Source organism: Megalobrama amblycephala, linkage group LG18 (assembly GCF_018812025.1).
Source record: "Megalobrama amblycephala isolate DHTTF-2021 linkage group LG18, ASM1881202v1, whole genome shotgun sequence".
Lineage (NCBI taxonomy): Eukaryota > Metazoa > Chordata > Actinopteri > Cypriniformes > Xenocyprididae > Megalobrama > Megalobrama amblycephala.
The window spans coordinates 39,385,136-39,402,916 of record NC_063061.1 but is presented as its reverse complement, the minus strand read 5'-3'; the positions used below and the strand labels follow the sequence as shown (position 1 = coordinate 39,402,916).

Sequence of the window (17,781 nt, the reverse complement as noted above, 5' to 3'; positions counted from 1 at the left end):
GCGTTTAACCCGCATATAAGTCACAACAGGGAAGAAAAGACTAAAACGTTCTTATTTTATGTGTCAAAACATGAAATTACTGAAGTCAGTAATATCTAAATAAAAACAATCACTCCATAAGATTCACAAAATGCAATTTATTTAACACCACATGACTGCGGTGCACTGGATAATGATCTGGTTCCTCTGAAAAGAGAACATGTGAAAAAACGCACGATGGAGATATTATGAAAATCTCATCGCTATATGCGACATGTGACGCGACTGCGGTGTATAGCGCGCGCCATAATGAAGCGCTGTAATGACGCGTCCTCATCATATGGCTCATCATAATGTGTCATAAGCGCCGTGAGGGGCTCCATGTTTGAGCTCCATTACTGCTGGAGTCATGAGAGGCTCTGTGGACCTTCCTCCTGTCTCACTGTCTCATCGCAAACTCTTGTGCACCCTCTGGTGCTTGCTAGACTCCAAAACTTCTTTGTGTTGCCTGCTTAGCAGATTGTCTTCCTTGTCTCTGAGGCTGCTCATTATTCAGAGACAGCCGGAGCTCAGGTCATCTGCAGCTGCCGTACTGAAGAAGAAGAAGAAGAAGAAGAAGGAGGAGGAGAAGAAGGAGAAGAAGAAGAAGAAGCAGGAGGGAAGATGGCGAACATTCTGCTGCTCTAGACCGGGAACAACTTCACAGAAGATCCAGGATCCAGCCGTGAGTATTCGGTTTCTCGATCTCGCCTCAACCCACAACGACGCGTTTGAGCTCGGGATCCGTGGAGAGGCGCTTCGGGAACGACCTGGAAAAGCGCTTCCCACCAGCAGGGGAACGGAACCGAGCGAATCCTCCAAAACGGGCACCTTGGTGCATGTAGAGTGACGCGTTGCTGGAGTGTTCGCACGCGTGTTTTTCGTCGCGAGGGCGTTTGAGGGACGCGTTCGGTTGCGAGTGAAATGTGACGGGAAGCCATTGCGCGGATTTGGAGCTCCGCGTCCATTAGTCAGAGAGAGAGACAGACGGACGCGACGCGTGCGGACGGACGCGCGCGCACTACGCTCTCGTGACGTGACGGTGTTACAATGTAACGCCGTTGTTGTTGTTTTTCCGCGCCGGGCTCCAGGTGTTTGTCACCGCAGGTGTAGAATGACACCGAGGCTTCCTCCAGAAAATGGAGTCTCGCTGGAGCCTCACTGGAGAACAAAGGTTGACTTTCTCCTGCTGCCACTGCTGGCCACTGCATGGACCTGCTGGACGCGCCGCGAGCGAGACGTTCGGTGACACATTTCATGCTTTTTTTGCACTTTTCCCTCTGTTAGTTTGACCCACGCGCGATGTTACGCACGCTGCGGTTTGTTATTGTGCTGTTTTTGGAGTCGAATGTGCTTTAGTTGGAGGGTTCACGATGACTTTAGCGTGTTTATGCTGAATTGTGCAGCTCCACAGTGGCCTACAGACGCTCCTACAGAGTTTCTGCTCTATAGAAGCTCTCCAAATCTGCATTTAGTGTCATTTTAGTGCATTTTTAGTGGATGGGGTCATGCATATGCATGCATCACGTTGGGTTTAGAACTTGTGAATGCATTAATGCTGAACTTTTTTTGCCTGTACAGTTCCCTTAATGCACCTGTGTGTTGTTTTGGACCAAATGTGAAGCTTCTGCTTGGAAGTGAAAGTGTGCACTTGTCTGGCTCTAGTCTAATAATCTGATTCATGTATGATTATTTGTGACACACCATCAGAGCTTTTTGGTGAAAGGCGTCTGTGTGTGTGTGTGTGTGTGTGTGTGTGTGTGTCCTTCTGCAATCGCTCTGGCCACTGTGAAATCCCGCTGACAAAGACAGCGCGCTACACACACACACACTCACACACTCTCAATGCGACAGACGCAGGCCAGAGGAACTCAAAATGGTGGCACGTCTCCCATGTCAGGGCAAACAGGTTCTCTCACATGAAGGTTACTGGCTGTTTTTGAGAGACTGCTGCTGTCTGATGTTTCTAAGCAGGTTCTTTGTGGTTTCATGTAGCCGTATGCGTGTTCTTTGTAATATTTTACTGAATTCAGATTGTTGAACTAATATGCATAGTGTTTTATGGGTTTGCAACCAGTGCATATGTGATGTCTTGGCAGCTTGTTCATCCAGTTCTTCCGCAGCCTGTAGATTTTGAGATTTTCCCTGTAGTTTCACAGTAACGACTCTGATCTGGTCGAGCGTCTGACCTGGAAAAGCTAAAAGCCGTCTTATGCAACTGTTGAGCACACAGCGATGGCTCATGGTTCAAGCTCACCGCTGACCCACTTTTCATGAAGATCCAGTCTAAAGCCTGTTCAGCTGGCAGGAGAAATGCTGGGATTGTAGTTTGCACCTAAACTTTTGCTTTGTTTTCTGTAGTTTCAAGCTTTATTTCCACAGATCATTAAAGCAGCTTCACAAGAATATCAATGATGCAAACTTCATCAAATATGAAGTAAATCATAACGAGTCCACTGGAGAGAATCTCGACATCTCGTTGTAGTATTTTTGGTAGATGATTGTAGAGGATGATCAGAAGTTTGTCGTTCTGGATCCGTTTATGAAGCACGTTCTTTATTGTCTCTCTGTCATGTTGAACACAGAAAACCAATAAATAGACACAAAGGCTTCACATCTATTTTTAATGAAAAACCAATGGGGATGAAGTTCACAGTGTAAACATGAGCTCCGTTCCAAACCCCGTTGAGCTGCCTACCTAGACGGCATATTAAGACATGCACCATTTTACCCAGTATTAGTGTTTGTATGGTTCATTATAGCATCGTCGGAGTGACTGTTTGTGTGACACACGAGTTGCTGTCTATGTAGACAGCGTGAAGCTCACTAGGGTTTATGACCTGTAGCACCCGTTGACTTTATTTCACGTTTAAACCGACTGTGTTTTGCAGCTCGTATGTTATTTTCCAGGTGTGGATTATGGAACGTGTTCATCTGTGGATGGAACGCTTTTTCGCCTTACTAAAACATTTAGACACCACCAGTTCCTAATAGCTGATATTTTAGATGTTTCCCAGCATTGCGGCTACAACTAACTGTTGACTATTTCTATGCAGATTTTATTTTCTGTATTTTTCCAAAGGAAAAAAGTTCTACATGCACATGATGGCCAGTTTTATCATCCAAACAACGGACAAATCGAACGCTATTAAAACACATCTAGTGAAAGTGAATCTATATGTTTATAATGTGAACATCTCATTCTAAACCAAAAACTGCTTGTCCAAAGAAGCAGAAGTTTAAATAACTAAATTAAATGTTTTTTACGCATACACTAGTAAGAGCTTGTTTTTTGGTTACACTTTATATTCCTCTTTAGACATTCTACTAACTAGTAGTAACTTTGCAACTACATGTTAATTAACTAGCAGTCATCAGAGTATTAGTAGACTCAGAAACACTTTATCCTGACTGTTCAACTACATGTCAGCTTACTCGACTAACCCGAACCGTAACCTACTAATACTCTAATCAGAGTTAGTTGACATGGAGTTGCAAATTTACTTATAGTTAGTAGAATGTCTAATCAAACCATCGAAATAAAGTGTTACCGGTTAATCACATGCACACGGGTCACTGATGAATAAGGTTTTGTCAAAAAGTGTCAAAAAATATTATGGAGATATAATTAATTTTGAAGTTTTATTAAGTGTTAACAATGAGATTGTGGTTTTTATAATCAGTTAAAACTGCTTTTGTCATTTTTTACAAGATTTGTCACTAAAAAATTTCCAAAATTTCGATTTTACCGAATGACGATATTTTCAATCAATGCTAACAGGCTGATATCTAGCAAAAGGACAATCAAACATTTTATATTTAGTCCAAGTTTTTAAAATATTCCAACATTTTCCATGTTTTATAGCGGTTGCACCGAATGACCTGATGTTTCGGGACATGCGTATGATCAAGAGAAAACATGAATTTATCAAATTTAGTTACTTTGCTTCACGACCATGTGATCCTTTGCAGGTGTCTGAATGATGTCACATGATATTGACCACATGACTTGATCCAAAATGATCCCTTTATATTGGTTATTCCGAATGACATCAATGAAATTCATTTTTCCAGACATTCTTTCTCATAACAAAGCAACGACTTCTACACATAATTTTAATAACATTTTGCACTATGTTGATATATGATGTTATAAAATCATGCCAGAATAAAAAATATATACATTTATTACATTTTAAGATATTTTAATCACAAATAAAATGGCTGTATTGGATGGTTAAACCAAATGACACTTCAAAATACCTTTATATGTAGCAAAATATAATTAAAACATTCTGGATTCAATAAAAGAGATCTAATTGTACTGCCTTACATACTTTGGATGTCATAGCTTTGTTTTTTTATTATTATTAAGTCCTTTGGACAAAAAAAAGACCCGTCACGTCAGTTGCAAAGTTACTTTCAGTCAGTAAAATGTCGACCATTGAAATAAAGTGTTGCCATTTTTTCTGATCACACTAAATTTGTTCATGAGCTCGACATTATTTGCACTAATTAGTTGTTCTATAAGGTTGCAAACTCTGGCCTTGTGTCGTTATTTCATAGTTGAAGAAGAAACCGAACAACAACAAACTACTGGAGAATATTGACGAGGAAATTAAAAGATGTTTTTATCTGAAATCACACGCAAACTGGACAAAGAAATCTTTCTAGTGCACACGCAGTATACTTAGTGTTCGCGTCAAAGATGAAGTGTACTTTGAGCTCAGCACATTACAGACTTCAGGTCTGTGAGTTTCGAGCACATGATGATCGAATGATGTCGTATTTACAAGTGGGAAACATGGAAAAACACGAGTGTCTGCATTAAACTTGAGTATTATTAGTTTTCGTTGTGATTATTGGAGATTTGTGAAGCTTCACTGGTGTCTAAAATTGTGGTTTTGTTTTAATATTTGATTTTAGAGATCAAAAATCTTACTTTTAACTTACATATTAATTTGACTATATAATAATAATAATCATAAATCATAACCCTAACCATAAAACAAAACAAATGAGTATTTATAATATAATAAATTACAACACTAATATCTTATTTTCATTTTCAAAAATGAAACCATTGAGTTTTTATTTTGACTGAAAGCCGCAGGGAGCCTTAAAGCTGTTCTTTTGTTGACAGATTAACAAAGATTTCATTTCAATTAATTTTGACTGATTTTCATGGATTAGTTTTGGAAACTGAAATGTGCGAGTGAGATAAAGATGACGTTCTGTTGCTCCGGATCTTTACAGTCCGGATTCAGCCGTAGATGTTGGTGTGCGTGGAGTAATGTGATGAGATTTTGTTTTTAATATGTCGAGAAGCGTCCTGTGATGTTGTGCTTTCTGTAGGTCACTTTAACCTTCTTGTTCAGGAGTCACAATGCTTCATTTGTAATGTCAGTCCAGAGATGTTTCTCCTCAGATTGCATCTTGGATTCTTTGAGTTTTGATCGGTGTCGAGGAGACACCCGTGAGATTAAAGCGCTCTGGTTTGTGATCTGTCTCTCCTGCAGGAGCTCGTGGGAAGCGCGCTGCGTTTCTGATTGTTTTTAAAGGACGCCGTGCGTTCGAGGCAGCTGAAGGGCTTCCATTTTGATGGTCGAGTGATCTGAGCTACAAAATGGACCTTTCATTCCGCTGAAGGAGGCAGAAACTCACAGAAGCGCTGAAGTTTGGAGTTGTTCCTCAGGCAGCCGGACGGAGAAAGAAACGAGACACACAAAAGCCAATTGAAATGGTCCAGCGGACACTTTCTTGACATGATGCATTGGCCTCTGCAGTCTCAGTCATTCACTCCACGGAGTTATATAACGTTCTGGTGGACATTAGAAACAGAGCCTCGAGTTAAGAGTGACTGTGCTGCTGCTGCGTTTATTTACGTAACCTCGTTTGGTTCATAATTAGTGGTGCTTTGTGTGTTTTTATTGGAATTCCAGTAGTCAGACTGTGAATTTGCGCATTATTAGTTTAATTGGATTGTCTTCATCAGGTTCTTGCCTTCAGATGATCTCAGTTCCTGTAGATTTAAGTGTTTCTGTAGTGTTTGAGATCCTCCAGACCAGGTTCTGCGGGTGTTTGGTGTTCCTCTGACGGATCCTGAAGTAGAATGAGGCCGTCTAGCTTCTGTTGGCACCACAGATCGCATCTCTCTCTCCATTCGAGTCTTTATTCTGAGACTTTTTCACTGAAACATGAACTTTTCGCTCCTCAGTGTTGACAGCATCTGATGTGAGGAGTCTGACATCAAACCTCCTTCTTTTTGTGTGAGATTGATTCCTATATGACAGTTCTAGTAGCTAGTGTCAGTCAATGATCTGAAATATTATTTAAATCAATGTATTTGAAATGTAATCAAAATGTATGTCACATATTTCAACATAAATGAATTATAAAATATAATAGTTTATAAATTATAATATTATTGATATTAACAAATATTATCATATATAATATAATATAATATATAGTTAATAATATTATTATAATAAATTATAATATTATTACTATTAATACTGACAAAAACTATTATATAATATAATAGTTATTCATATAATAAATTATAATATTATTGATATTAACATAAATATTACCATATATATTTAATAATTAACATAATATTTTAATAAATTATAATATTACTATTAATATTGACATAACTCTTAACTTAGTTGCAATGCAAAAAACGGCAACATATTAAGATTATATAATATTAATAATTATATAATAATATTAAGATTTTATTAATATTCATCATTCTTGAAACTTCTGGAATCATAAGATTAATTTTGGTTAATTTACCAATATCGGCCCAGTTTCTGATATTATTAATGATAGTATAGTAATGATAATATAATATATATGTAATTACAGTTTTTACATAACAGAGCTGCATTTATTTGATCAAAAGTACAGTAAAAATTGTTAAATATTATTCCAATGTAAATCAGCTGTTTTCTATGTGAATATATAGTAAAGTGTAATTTATTCCTGAATTTTCAGCATCATTACTCCAGTCTTCAGTGTCACATGATCACTGATATGATGATTTGATGCTCAAGAAACATTTATGTTTATTATCAGTGTTGAAAACAGTATTTTTGTGGAAACTGTCATATGCTACCATTCAAAAGTTTGTGGTCAGCACGATTTTTTTACTTCTATTAATCAACGGACGCATTAAACTGATCAAAAGTGATATTAATAAAGACATTTATAATGTTACAAAAGATTCTAAATAAATGCCGTTCTTTTGAACTTGAATCCTGAAAAACAAAATGAATCACAGTTTCCACAAAAATATGACTGTTTTCAGCATTGATCATAATCATAAATGTCTCTTGAGCAGCACTTTCCATTGAGCCCCAGTATAAACTCATTGTTATTCTCCTTCACTGATGCTCCAGCAGTCGCTCGGACTCGTGGGTTCTGCAGATGTCTGGAAACATTCAGCGTTCTTTAGGCGGTTCTGTTCCTATAGAGGCCGAGCGCAGAGGCAGGACAAGGCGTCCTTTGAGAGCGAACAGCAGCGGTGTTGTGGAGATCCGCTCGCCTCTGTCCCGCTCGACTGGAAGGTGCCAGTGTCCAAGTCTGATTAAATATTGAAGAAGTTGGAAGGAAGGAAGCTCTCGTCGGTGAGTTAATATTAATGGATCTCTCGTCTTTCTGGCGTGTCGTAAGCGGACGAGAGTTCGGTTTGCTTTGAACAGCGGCAGTGAGACGTATGGATCCACTGGAGAGGGAAGCGTGTGAATGTGAACGCAGGACATCGGCATGTTGTGTTGCTATTTATAGATGTGAGCTCTTAGAGTCTGTCTGTTTGAAATCCTTGAGCTACACGGATCACGTCGACTTCTGGTTGTTCTTGCAGGAACGTCCATCATATGTTATTCTGCTTCAGTCTTCACTTACTCTTATGGGTTTTCTTGCAACTTCTGCTGTGTTTTTGTGGGTAATTCTGTGTTGAATTTTGCAGAACTTTGTGGAAGACCATTTTCAGCTGTTTCGAGCTCGTTTGCATGATCTGATTAAACACTACTTGTGTATTATAAGCAGGTATGGTGTAAAATAATTTGTTGGTATTATCTCAGTTGCTGTTATGGTATAATTTGTGTATCGGCAAACATCGGCTCTTTGGATATTGTCGTTGTTATTGGCCATTGAAAACCTCCTCTCGGTTGAAATGTGCAGAATCATCAACAGTCTGTTACGGTTTCTAGTCCTTCAGGTTAGTGAATGGGTTCGTAGTAACTGGTTCTTCCTGTACTCTTCCTGTACTTCCTGTACTGTACATTTACAACACAAACAGATGATAAAAGTTTGTCGGCTTGTAAAACTGACTCCAGCGTGACGGATGTAATATTTACAGTCAAAATGTGAAATTATCAGTATGCACTACTGGTCACGAGTTTGGGGACGGTAAGATTTTTTAAATGTCTCTTCTGCTCACCAACACTGCTTTTATTTGATCAAAAATACAGTAAAAATTGTGAAATATTATTCCAATGTAAACCAGCTGTTTTCTATGTGAATATGTTGTAAAATGTAATTTATATCCTGTGATCAAAGCTGAATTTTAAGCATCAATACTCCAGTCTTCAGTGTCACATGATCACATGGAACATGACGGTAAACAGTTTACATTCACAATTTGTTCTGAAGTGTCTGTAGCGTTTGTCTAATTATGGCTGTTGAAAGAAGTGAAGTTTCATTCTGCTCGTAATGAAATGACGTTTATTTGCTGTAAACATCAGCTTCAAGACAAACTAAATGTAAAACTGCTCTTTGTGGAAATGATTCTGATGACACAGTGATCATACGGGTGCTTTGACTCATGGTTAGAAAAATACTGTGGTGCAGCTGATTAAAATCTCAAGTGAAGAACATTTCAAACAAGGCTGTTTCTTCAGTAAACACTTAATTTTTAGTTAAATCAGTATTTGCTCTGAAACCTCCCTGGCTCTTGTTTTCCGTCAGCTGGGAGTAGTCCATCATTAAGAGATCGTAGTGTCCAAACAGAGGACCGTTTCTCTTGTCTTTGGTCGAGCCGTCTTCATGCTTTGATGTTCTATGCGGTTTGATGGAAACACTCATTGGCTTGAGAAAACTGCCCGAATCAGGCCAAAGGCAGAAAGAGAACAGCGGAATTGGAACTGAAGGTTTCCTGAGGGAAAACGCTTCCTGGTTATTTTCCAATGTTTTGGTCCTGAGCATTTCATTCTTTTCTTCTTACAGTCTTTCCCAAAGCTCTGTTGGCCTCATTGGATGGTGATGCGTGACTTTAATGACACTATTTGTAGCATCTTGCCCTCTTGACCTCAGAGCTTGTGTAGTGTAGTGTAGCATAATATAATACAGTGTGGTGATGTGTAGTGCACTGTATAGTGTAATGTAGTTTAGTGTAGTGCAGTATAGTATAGTACAGTTTAGTATAGTGTATTGCAGGGAGATAGTATAGTATAGTATAGTATAGTATAGTATAGTATAGTATAGTATAGTACAGTTTAGTATAGTGTATTGCAGGGAGATAGTATATAGTATAGTATAGTATAGTATAATAGTATAGTGTGACGAGGTATAGTATTGTGCAGTATGGTACAGTGCAGTACACTATAGTATAGTGTAGTGCGATGAAGTGTGGTATAGTGTACTGTACTGTAGTATAGTGTAGTGCAGTGAGGTATAGTGAAGTATAGTACAGTATAGTGTAGTGCCATGAGGTATAGTATAGTACAGTGCAGTGTAGTGTGATGTGTAGTATAGTGCAGTGCAGTGAGGTGTAGCATACTATAGTGTGGTAAGGTGTAGTATAGTGTAGTGTACTGTAGTATAGTGTAGTGCAGTGAGATGTAGTGAAGTATAGTACAGTATAGTACGATGAGGTGTATAGTGCAGTGCAGTGAGATGAAGTGTAGTATAGTGCAGTGTAGTGTACTATAGTGTAGTGCAGTGAGGTGTAGAGAAATATAGTGCAGTGTAGTGTGATGAGGTGTAGTATAGTATAGTGCAGTGCAGTGAGGTGTGGTGTACTATAGTGTAGTGTAGTCAGGTGTAGTATAGTGAGGTGTACTGTAGTATAGTGTAGTGCAGTGAGGTATAGTGAAGTATAGTACAGTATAGTATAGTGCAGTGCAGTGAGGTGTAGTGTACTATAGTGTAGTGAGGTGTAGTTTACTGTAGTGCAGTTAGGTGTAGTATAGTGCAGTGTAGTGTACTAATGTGTAGTGCAGTGAGGTGTAGCGAAGTATAGTGCAGTGCAGTGTAATATAGTGTAGTGCAGTGAGGTGTAGCGAAGTATAGTGCAGTGCAGTGTAATATAGTGTAGTGAGGTGTAGTATAGTGAGGTGTACTGTAGTATAGTGTAGTGCAGTGAGGTATAGTGAAGTATAGTATAGTGCAGTGCGGTGAGGTGTAGTGTACTATAGTGTAGTGAGGTGTAGTTTACTGTAGTGCAGTGAGGTGTAGTATAGTGCAGTGTAGTGTACTAATGTGTAGTGCAGTGAGGTGTAGCGAAGTATAGTGCAGTGCAATGTAATATAGTGTAGTGCAGTGAGGTGTAGCGAAATATAGTGCAGTGCAGTGAGGTGTAGTGTGATGTGGTGTAGTATAGTGCAGTGAGGTGTGGTGTACTATAGTGTAGTAAGGTGTAGTATAGTGTAGTGAGGTGTAGTATAGTGTAGTGCAGTGAGGTATAGTGAAGTATAGTACAGTGCAATGTAGTGTGATGAGGTGTAGTATAGTGCAGTGAGGTGTGATGTACTATAGTGTAGTGAGGTGTAGTATAGTGTAGTGTACTGTAGTATAGTGTAGTGCAGTGAGGTATAGTGAAGTATAGTGCAGTATAGCATAGTGCAGTGCAGTGAGGTGTAGTATAGTGCAGTGTAGTCTACTATAGTGTAGTGCGATGAGGTGTAGTGTAGTATAGTGTAGTGTAGTGAGGTGAAGTATAGTACAGTGCAGTGTAGTGCGATGAATTGTAGTATAGTGCAGTGCAGTGTGTAGTGAAGTATAGTACAGTATAGTGTAGTGTACTGTAGTGTAGTGTAGTGAAGTATAGTACAGTATAGTGTAGTGCAGTGAGGTGTAGTGCTAGTTGCTGTTGTGTGGTTTCCACTGTTGTCTCTTGCATATAAGAGAATATGTGAAATTTAGTGCATTAATTCTAATAACAACTGCTGAAAGTTTAATTTAACCGCACAGTAGTTGAGCTGATACTAACCGTCAATCTCTATTTGTTTTGGAGATTGTGCATTTGAGATTATTAAACTATTTAAAGCAATAGTTCAGACAAAAAGGATCATTCTGTCATCATTTCCTCACCCTCATGTCTTTTAAACCTGTATGACTGACGTTCTTCTGTGGAACACACAAGGAGATCTCTTCAAAAAGTCTCAGTGTTTTGATTGTTCAGTTGTTCAAGAATTGAAACTTTCTTCAAAATATCTTTTGTTTTTGGCAGAATAAATCAGTGCATAAAGGTTTAAACTTGATATTCTTCTTCATGACAGCTCTCAGATCTCATTAGTTTTCATGTATTTTTATGTGAAGGGCAAATGATGCAGCATGCTGTTGGTAGATGTGTTTCTCGTAACCAATCACAGCAGTCCATGTTGGGAAATGCAGAAATGACATTTGAGTCCTTGATGATGATTTGGGTTTGGAATGACATGAGGATGAATAAATTACGACCGTATTTTTTCTTGGCATTTACTGTAATCCAGCACATGAATGAAATCTCTTTCCGTTTCTTCGGCGATCAGATCGGTGTTAAAGTGCTTGTGGAAAGCGTGACCTTGTTGGGTGGAGGATCTCCAAGAGTTTCATCCATCATCATTAGATAAAACATTCCCACGCCTGAGGCCAGCAATTAGTGAAGCTCAGGAAGGATGAAATATGTCTTTTTCAATAATGCAGAGCTGAGACTGTGTCTTAGACTTGGGTTATAAGTGTAAAGACATTTATTTGATGCGAAGCTGCACAGATATCAGACTCGCATTGTAGTTCTAAGTGAATCTTATCAAATACACTGAAAAATGATTTTTCAAAGATTATTGGAGTACATTTTACAAGAATATACCATTTCATTGTAATTATTTGTGAAATTTACTAGCAATTTCTGAGTGAAAAGTAGATCCTACTCTGTTTGAATTATTTTGTGAAGTTGAGAAACCAAACTCCATTGATATATTATTGCTCAAGTGTTGCTCCAGAGGTTTAATGGTGTTTCATTTCAGTATCAACTTAAATGCCTCTCTTAAAATAAAGAGAAGTTGTGAAAGCAGCTCAGAAGTGTTTGAGTTCACATTGAGATTTCTGACGTCCGATTGCAGACATTGCTGAGACTTTTGTTTCAGGAGACAACCGATTCTTGTGCTGATATTAAAGAGATCTTGTTTGTGATTAATGTTACTCGCGCTGGTGTTAGTTTTGCTTTCGCAGGCCGCTGGAGGAAGCTGGTGGAGGTGTTTGCTCTCATGTGTGAATGCAAGCACGTGTCGGCCTCTTGTGAAAAGGCCAGCAGGGTTTGAAGAGTCAGGAAGATCTGCTGCCGTTGCCTTGAGGAGCACAAAATGGTGGATGACCAGTGTCAGCAGTTGCCTTGACGCTGGTGTGAAATGGAGTCGCTAGCGCTGATGCAGGAGATAATTCAGTCAGGAGCAGTGGAGCGATGTGACTCCTCAAGCGCAGCACGTTTCTGAGATGCTTCAGAGCAGCAGCTGAAGATCACGGTGTCATTTCTGACCTGACGTTTTCTAGGAACAGACCTGGTTTTTGGTGAATTTTATTAAAACCAGGTAGGGTCAGTCTGACCCACAAACATCATAATTATTAATTATAATAATAGTATATGGAACCAACAACACTTTTAAAAAAAAACAAGTGTATGTTTTGTTCCCGTTTTTTAATTCATAGAAAGGATTTAATTGATATTTTGATAATTGAACTAGGAATTTCTCCTAGGAATCTGGTCACTTTAATCTTGATCAGTGTTTCTCTTCAGGACACTGATTTTATGTTAGATCATCGTTGAAATGTATAGACAATACGTGGAATTATTAAAGGATTAGTTCACTTTTAAATAAACTTTTCCTGATAATTTACTCTCCTCCATGTCATCCAAGATGTTCATGTCTTTCTTTCTTCAGTCGAAAAGAAATAAAGGTTTTTGATGAAAACATTCCAGGATTTTTCTCCATATAGTGGACTTCAATGGGCACCAAACGGTTGAAGGTCCAAATGTCAGTTTCAGTGCAGCTTCAAAGAGCTCTACATGATCCCAGACGAGGAATAAGAGTCTTATCTAGAGAAACCATCGGCCATTTTCTAAAAAAATACAACTGTTTATGCTTTATAAACACATAATATCGCCTTGAACGTACTTCCCGTTTCCGCATTCTTCAAAAAGCTTACGCTGTACTACACCTATTCTACTTACGGAACGAAGGCGGCGGCAGTTTCGTTTTTTTTCCGTAAGTAGAATAGGGAAGGCGTAGGACATTCAGTGTAAGCGTTTTGAAGAATGTGGAAATGGGAAGTACGTTCAAGACAATATTTTGTGTTTATAAAGCATAAAAGGTTTTTTTTTTTTTTTCGAAAATGAGCGATGGTTTCTCTAGATGAGACTCTTATTCCTCGTCTGGGATCATGTAGAGCTCTTTGAAGCTGCACTGAAACTGACATTTGGACCTTCAACCGTTTGGTGCCCATTGAAGTCCACTATATGGAGAAAAATCCTGGAATGTTTTCATCAAAAACCTTCATTTCTTTTCGACTGACGAAAGAAAGACATGAACATCTTGGATGACATGGAGGTGAGTAAATTATAAGGAAAAGATTATTTAAAAGTGGTCTAATCCTTTAATGCTGTTTCTCAGTCTATTGCAAAGTCTTCATAAAAACATTTTAGTGAATTGCGTAAATGTGTCATTTAAATTTGCCTATTTTGCATGCATCATATCTGCCATTCTTAAAGTATATGTGCAACAGATGATTCAGTGACTCTTTCTGCAGGTTACAATGTTATGCCAGTAGGTGGCAGCAGGTGACTGTCACGCAGTGACTCACTGAATCATCCAGTCACTTCGATTCGTTTCGAAAACACCGATACATTTAGGAATTAAGCAACTGAGTGTCTTTGAGTCATTGAATCATTCATTGAGTCAATTTGTTCAAAAAGACTAATTCATTGAGAAACTAAACAAGTGGCTGTCAATAGTTTTGTTTGCAGACTGATCGGCGTATGACATCAAAGTACCACGAGAGCATTTGGAGAGCATACGATTCCTTATGTTTTTGAATCGAACAAGCCTATTATCTGTGAGTCATTGAATCACTCATTCAAATGATTTGCGTGGGAAGGAAACAAATGACTGATTCATTGAATCATTCAAACTAATTGTTCAACACTGAGTCTATATAGTAGATGAAAAACAGTATATGATGCAAGAAGTATGTCTGAAAAAAGTCCTCGTATGGCCTACTTCTTCCGGCGAGATTCTGAAGTGTGCCTACGAAGGACACTTTACTGTCCCATGAGGCCACGAGAGAGGATTTATGAATGACAGTGAAGCGACGCAACTGACGCCATTGGTCACATGATAATGACATGGTGAATGTAGTACATCTGGATTACATTATAGAACATACTTTTTTAGTGGTCATGAAGTAATTACTTATTCAAAATATGTACCTACCTGAGAGTATGCCATGTCGGACGCAGCATGATTCTTTTGGATCATTTAGATTCAATGACTCATTCTGATTTGTTTGTAATGCGTGATTGAATCTTTATGAATGATTTATTCAAATGATTTGTTCAACACGGATTCTTTCAGAAAAGAAATGCGGCTGTCTTCACGAATGAGTCATTGAATCATTCACTTATTTTATTTGTTGGAAATGCCGTTTTATTCAGAAACAAATCAGTGGGCTGTCATTAAGTGTCTCATTGGAATCTGATTTGTTCAACAACATTGATTCATTCGGAGAAAGCCAGTGAATCATTCATTCAGATGATTCAAAATGATTCATACAGGAAGAAGACAAAGTAACTGTAATATGTCTAAAACATGAGTTACTCATTATCAACGTCTTGTTTGAGATGTTGTATAAAAACTGTTTTCTGGATCATCAGAACTCGTGCTTGTGTGATATTGTTTTATAAAGGATAGTGTGTCTCAGGGGGAAAACAGCAAGAGGTTCGTTGTCACTGTCTTTCTGTTCTTCATGGTCAGTTAAGAACGAGAATAATACTGGTGTTTTTTTGCAGAAGAGGTTAGCGGGTCTTAAATCTACTCTTGGGAACGGCTTGTGTTGGATGCGTCTCAGAAGCTTCATGTAGGTTTGTTAATGGCTGACCTATTTCTGCTGCCATATGCTTCCTGGAAGGGATTTGCTTTGAAAAATAAAAGCCAATGATTTGGATGGAGGAAGAAGATTATGAGCACATCACTCCAGAAGATCTCACATCTGTTGATATGAACGTTGGGAAATAGTCAGCGTTATGTGAAGTGATTCGTTTTCTCATGTTTGTGATCTTGAACTAGCCACTTTTGCAGGGAGTTTCTGCACTCTTGAATTATCATCTGTTTGAAACCACTGCATTTTTTTATTGTGTTAAAGCGCTGGCGCATGATTAATCGTATTTTAATTGTGATCGCGACTCCTGCTTCCCTTGATTATTTAAGCATGATCGATGTAGCCAAACATGGATCTCGACTATATTGTTTACATTTTTGGTCACTAAATAAATACACTTACTCTGTCCTACAATATAAAGTCTTTTTTTGTTAACTTAACTTTTGAGAGAAGCTTCTTAAGTTTTTACCAGTTTTCATAGAGTGTTGAAAACGGTTGGTGACACCAGTATGTGTTACTCACTGGCATTTTCTCAATCCAGTTTATCAGGAAACTCCAGTGAGAACAGGAACTAGCTGTGATAGTGTCGGTTGTGTTTGAGGGCTCAGGTCTGTTTGTTTCTCTGATCTCATCTGGCAGATCTTTGGTGCGAACTGAGCTTTATCATGAGAATCATCTGAGACTTCCTCATTTGACAGACAGCGCATGACCGAGTGTTTTGAGGAACTAGAGTTTGCAGAGCTCAGCTTCTCCTGTTATAATGGAGAACATGTGTTTGAGGTGGAAATTATTTGGGTAGTTTTGCTCGGTGCATATGAAACTGAATGTCTCGCTGCATTTCCTCTTCTTCTCTGGCCTCTCATGATCTCGAGCGTTGTGTGACACCATCTGTGATCAAAGCAACTGCTGACTTCTTCACCATTCTGCTTCATCCTACAGCTTCAGAATGTCGGTAGGTTTGTTCAAACGCTCAGTCCAGGGTTATTTTGGTCGCTTGCATAACCTTGAGGGCACCGTTCCCAATTCAACCCGAAATAACTCTCGAAGCATGCTTCAGGAAGTCTTCTTCAGGAAACTGGTCAGCATGTGACATTAGTGGAGCATATCCATGATCTTAGAAGAAGAGGTTTTATATGGAACCTTAAAGGGTTCTGTCAGGTGCTTGATATATAGAACTTTTTAGAGGTTCCATCATGGGATCATTTAATGGATTTAGCTTTATTTCATTTTGTTTTTATTAATATTTAATTAGAATTCAGTTTTATGAAGTAAGCAGCTCATAACATCAACATCACTAGACAAAAATAAAAATAACCTGTTATACATGAAAATAGTGTGCAATTATTTAAGATGTTTCTCCTTATATAGAACCTTTTTGGTGTGAAGCATTCTTTAAAATTGAGTCGAGAACCCTAGAGTTCTGTATAGAACCATGTTGAATGTTTTTTGGCATGAAGCGTTCTTTAAAATTGAGTCGAGAACCCTAGAGTTCTGTATAGAACCATGTTGAATGTTTTTTGGCATGAAGCGTTCTTTAAAATTGAGTCGAGAACCCTAGAGTTCTGTATAGAACCATGTTGAATGTTTTTTGGCATGAAGCATTCTTTAAAATTGAGTCGAGAACCCTAGAGTTCTGTATAGAACCATGTTGAATGTTTTTAGCATAAACCGTTCTTTAAAATTGATTCGAGAACCCTAGAGTTCTGTATAGAACCATGTTGAATGTTTTTTGGCATGAAGCGTTCTTTAAAATTGAGTCGAGAACCCTAGAGTTCTGTATAGAACCATGTTGAATGTTTTTTGGCATGAAGCGTTCTTTAAAATTGAGTCGAGAACCCTAGAGTTCTGTATAGAACCATGTTGAATGTTTTTTGGCATGAAGCATTCTTTAAAATTGAGTCGAGAACCCTAGAGTTCTGTATAGAACCATGTTGAATGTTTTTAGCATAAACCGTTCTTTAAAATTGATTCGAGAACCCTAGAGTTCTGTATAGAACCATGTTGAATGTTTTTTGGCGTAAACCGTTCTTTAAAATTGATTCGAGAACCCTAGAGTTCTGTATAGAACCATGTTGAATGTTTTTAGCATAAACCGTTCTTTAAAATTGATTCGAGAACCCTAGAGTTCTGTATAGAACCATGTTGAATGTTTTTAGCATAAACCGTTCTTTAAAATTGATTCGAGAACCCTAGAGTTCTGTATAGAACCATGTTGAATGTTTTTTGGCATGAAGCGTTCTTTAAAATTGAGTCGAGAACCCCAGAGTTCTGTATAGAACCATGTTGAATGTTTTTTGGCATGAAGCGTTCTTTAAAATTGATTCGAGAACCCTAGAGTTCTGTATAGAACCATGTTGAATGTTTTTAGCATAAACCGTTCTTTAAAATTGAGTCGAGAACCCT

General features: G+C 38.3%; 1 protein-coding gene across 5 annotated transcripts in view; it reads left to right on the top strand.

Annotated features, from left to right (window-relative positions):
• Window positions 1–390: 390 nt before the first annotated feature.
• Window positions 391–17,781, top strand: part of znf462 (zinc finger protein 462) — a 49,882-nt gene continuing 32,491 nt past the window's right edge. For 3 of the 5 annotated variants that reach the window (XM_048166601.1, XM_048166597.1, XM_048166602.1), the window contains exon 1: window positions 391–703. The gene's annotated coding sequence lies outside the window, so the exon portion shown is untranslated. Of the gene's footprint in view, window positions 704–725; window positions 1,264–13,833; window positions 16,331–17,781 lie in introns of those variants that run through there. The other 2 variants (XM_048166598.1, XM_048166600.1) reach the window with 2 other exon arrangements.